Source organism: Delphinapterus leucas, chromosome 5, assembly GCF_059928025.1.
Source record: "Delphinapterus leucas isolate spDelLeu-1000000601 "Yukka" chromosome 5, BTC_Dleu_Yukka2, whole genome shotgun sequence".
NCBI classification, from domain to species: Eukaryota; Metazoa; Chordata; class Mammalia; order Artiodactyla; family Monodontidae; genus Delphinapterus; species Delphinapterus leucas.
Genome location: NC_143133.1, coordinates 61,530,291 through 61,535,049, shown reverse-complemented (window position 1 = coordinate 61,535,049; position 4,759 = coordinate 61,530,291). Strand labels below are relative to the sequence as shown.

Sequence of the window (4,759 nt, the reverse complement as noted above, 5' to 3'; positions counted from 1 at the left end):
AGAAGGTGTCATACTGGTTTAAGTTTATCAGAATTTCTTTTCTTGTTAAAAATTTTTTTAATTGTATTTAATTGTTTATTTTTTTATTGAGGAATAATTGACATATAACATTAGTTTCAAGTGTACAACTTAATGATTCAATATTTTTATACATTGCAAAATGTTTCCCACAGTAAGTCTAGTTAAAGTCTGTCAGCATACATTACTACAAAATTTTTTCTTTCGATGAGGACTTTAAAAATTTAATCTTGGCTCGCTGCCCCGAGCCTCCCATGCCAGCGGGCCAGCCGGGCAGCCGGGCTGGCGCGCGGGGAACGTGGGGGGCGCGGGGAGTTCCGGTTCCGGTTGTTTGTGCAGCTGCAGCAGCGGCTCTGGGAAAGATGGCGGCCCGGGCGGGTTTCCAGTCTGTGGCTCCGAGCGGCGGCCGGAGCCTCAGGAGGAGCGGGCGCGGTGGCTGCCCTCGGTCTGGGCGGGACTCCGGGGCCTCCGGTGCGAATGGGCCCGGCGCCGGGTCAAGGGCTGTACCGCTCCCCGATGCCTGGAGCGGCCTATCCGAGACCAGGTATGCTACCAGGCAGCCGAATGACACCTCAGGGACCTTCCATGGGACCCCCTGGCTATGGGGGAAAACCTTCAGTCCGACCTGGCCTGGCCCAGTCAGGGATGGACCAGTCCCTCAAGAGACCTGCACCTCAGCAGATCCAGCAGGTCCAGCAGCAGGCGGTCCAAAATCGGAACCACAATGCAAAGAAAAAGAAGATGGCTGACAAAATTCTACCTCAAAGGATTCGTGAACTGGTACCAGAATCCCAGGCCTATATGGATCTCTTGGCTTTTGAAAGGAAACTGGACCAGACTATCATGAGGAAACAGCTAGATATCCAGGAAGCCTTGGAACGTCCCATCAAGCAAAAACGGAAGCTGCGAATTTTCATTTCTAACACTTTCAATCCGACTAAGTCAGATGCTGAGGATGGGGAAGGGACGGTGGCTTCCTGGGAGCTTCGGGTAGGACGGCTCCTGGAGGTTTCAGCCTTGTCCAAATATGATGCCACCAAACAAACGAGGTTTGTTTTAAGTCTTCTTAAAACATCTTCTTTTTTTAAGTCCTTGGTGATCGAACTGGACAAAGACCTGAATGGGCCAGATAACCATCTGGTGGAATGGCACAGGACCGCCACTACCCAGGAGACAGATGGCTTCCAGGTGAAGCGGCCAGGACATGTGAATGTACGGTGTACTGTCCTGCTGATGCTGGATTACCAGCCTCCTCAGTTTAAATTAGACCCTCGTCTGGCTCGGCTGCTGGGCATCCACAGCCAGACCCGTCCAGTGATCATTCAAGCACTGTGGCAATATATTAAGGCGCATAAGCTCCAGGACCCACATGAGTGGGAGTTTGTCATCTGTGACAAGTACCTCCAGCAGATCTTTGAGTCTCAACCTATGAAGTTTTCAGAGATCCCCCAACAGCTCCTCGCCTTGCTTATGCCACCAGAGCCCATCATCATTAATCATGTCATCAGTGTTGACCTGAATGATCAGAAAAAGCTTGTTATGACATTGATGTGGAAGTGGATGATACCGCGAAGACCCAGATGAATTCTTTTCTGCTGTCTGTTGCCAGCCAGCAGGAGATTGCTACTCTAGACAACAAGATCCATGAGACAATAGAAACTATCAATCAGCTGAAGACCCAGCGAGAGTTCATGCTGAGCTTTGCCAGAGACCCTCAGGGTTTCATCAATGACTGGCTTCAGTCCCAGTGCCGGGACCTCAAGACCATGACTGATGTGGTGGGTAACACAGAGGAAGAGCGCCGAGCTGAGTTCTACTTCCAGCCTTGGGCACAGGAGGCTGTGTGCCGATGCGTCTGCTCCAAGGGGCAGCAGAGACGACAAGAATTAGAGCAAGCCCTGGGAATCCGAAATACATAGGGCTTCTCCCACAGCCCTGATTTGGCTGCACCGATTTCTTTATTTGGGCCCTGTGCTGCCTGCCTCATAGCACCTGCCTTGGTCTTGCTTGGGGCCTTCCAGGGGATGCTGTTGGTTCTAGGACAACACCAGAATGAAGAGGGTCTCACATGATACCTGTTACCCTCTTCTCTCACCCCATCCCTTCCTACCCCCAGCTTCCCTTTACCCCACAAAGTTCCCATGTGCCTGTACCCTCCCCTGGTCTGCATAGGACCTCTAAATAGTATTAGAGAGAGAACCTGTAGTGGTAATCAGTGCATTGAATGGATTGGGCCTAAGGCCAAGTGGTCTTCAAGGGGACCAGCTACACTGATCCTGCCCTTCAGAGACCCGGGAGTTGGGAGCTTTAGCCCCTTCTCCGAGACTCAGGCCTGGGGGCACTCTATAAGCTAGTTGATCTTGGCTTTCCTGATAACAGAATCCAGATTCCTTCCTTCCCAGGTTTGGAGCAAACTGTCCCTTCACTTGTTGCCCTCTAGCACTAAAGGAATCCTGGTTCTTGGGCTCCACTGAGCCCCAGGTCAGTCTGCAGCCCTCTGAATTGGCCTGCTGTCTCAGTGCTTCTCTTACTCCCTCGTAGGGGGTCCACATCAGTTTTGGAGTTAGTTCTCTTAGTATTGCTCCCTCTCACCACACTCCCTGTAGCTGCTTTTTAGGATTCCCTCCTATCTGTCCTAACCCAGGGCATTTGAGTGGGGGAATCTTGCCTTTCCCTGTCAGAGCCCCAAGGGTCCTCACCTAGGGTACTGTCATTGCCAGCAGAGGCTGTTCCTTCCTGCTATTGCTTGGAGGTGTGACTCATTCATTCATTCCACCCTGCCTCCCCCATCCTTTCATGGAGAAACAGGCCTAAAATCAAGTGGGTAAAAGCCCTGGGCCATCCCTGTTTTCCTGTCCCTTGTCTGCCCAGTTGACACCCACTGGTGACTTCTAGGGCACTGAGGAGTGAAAGCGCCTAAGGCTGGAGAATAGCTCTGAGTTGGGTTTTTGACTCTTCCCTCTCCCTGCCTCACAGGATTGTGACTACCCAGCCCCTGCCCTCAAAAGCTTCAGACCCCTCAGGTAGCAGCAGGACCTTGTGATCTTGGCCCCTTGCAACTGAGATGGTTTTGCATCTTTCCAGGGGAGCCTCAAATTCTTCTTCCCAGGTTGTATCACCCCTGAGTTAGCATATCCCAGGCTCGCAGACTCAACACAGCAGGGTGGGAGACAGCTGGGCACAGAGGGGGAATTCTGTTCAGCATGGGCTCTAAACCCGCAGAACTGACAAAGCCCCTGCTTCCCCACCCCCTCCCCAGGCTTCTGCAAGCACATCCCCCAGCCCTGTATCCCTGACTGTCCCACACTGGGGACAGCAAAACTTCCTCCCTGTCTTCCCCTTCCTGTCATTATCCCACCCCTCCCTTGAAAGGTTCTTCCCAGAGTGACACTGGACAGACAACCTCTGTCCCTGGGGCTGGAACCATGAGAAGGAAGCTCAGCACTCCTACACAGTGTCCCTGAAGATAACTTTTTATTAATTGAATTATTATATTTTTTTCATGGACCAAAATTTTTTTTGTACTGTCCCCTTATCGATGTCACCCAGTTTTAATAAAAGAATCTTCTGAAAAATAAAAAATAAAAATTTAATCTCTTAGCAACTTTCAAATATACACAGTATTATTCACTATAGTCACCATGCTGTGCATTACATCCCCACGACTTACTTATTTTATAATGGAAAATTTGTAACTTTTGATCCCCTTCACCCATTTCAGCCTAACTCCAGCCCTGCCTCTGGTAACCTGTTCTCTGTATATGTGAGCTTTTCTTTTTTAATTAAAAAATTGTTTTATATTCCACCTATAAGTGAGATCATATGGTATTTGTCTTTATCTCTGACTTATTTCACCTACAATTATATCCTCAAAGTCCATCCATGTTGTTGCAAATGGAAAGATTTTATTCTTTTTTATGACTGAGTAATATTCCATTGTATATATACCATGTTTTCTTTATCCATTCATCCATCAATGGACACTGAGGTTATTTCCATATCTTGGCTATTATAAATAATGGTGCAGTGAACATGAAGGTGCATATATCTTTTTGAGTTAATGTTTTTATTTTCTTTGAATAAATACCCAGAAATGGAATTGCTGCATCATGTAGTAGTTCTGTTTTTAATATTTTGGGGGGCCTCCATACTGGTTTCCATAGTAGCTGTACCAATTTACATTCCCACCAACAGTGCAGAAGGGTTTCCTTTTCTCCACAACCTCACCAATACTTGTTTTTTCTTGTCTTTTAGATAATAACCATTCAAACAGGTGTGAGACGATATCTCATTGTGGTTTTGATTTGCACTTCCCTGATGATGAGTGACGTTGAGCATTTTCCCATGAACTTGTTGGCCTTGTGTATATCTTCTTTAGTAAAATGTCTGTTCAGCCTGTCTACCCTTTTTTAAATTGGATTGTTTCTTCTTTTGCTATTGACTTGTATGAGTTCTTTAAATATTTTGATATTAACCCCTTATCAGATATATGATTTGCAAATATTTTCTCCCATTCAGTAGGTTGCCTTTTCATTTTGTTGATAATTTCTTTTGATTTGCTTTGATTTCTTTCTCACTGTCTTTTGTGTGTCTACTATAGGTTTTTCCTTGTGGTTATGGTAAAGCTTACATATAACAATTTATATTTATAACCATCTGTTTTAACTTGATGACAGCTTAAATTTGAACACATTCTAAAGCTCTACATTTTTACTCTGCACCTCCATTTTGTATTTGATAT

General features: G+C 46.7%; 1 pseudogene; it reads left to right on the top strand.

The window, feature by feature from the left end:
* Positions 1–365: 365 nt before the first annotated feature.
* Positions 366–2,127, top strand: LOC111171533 (SWI/SNF-related matrix-associated actin-dependent regulator of chromatin subfamily D member 1 pseudogene; annotated as a pseudogene).
* Positions 2,128–4,759: the final 2,632 nt, after the last annotated feature.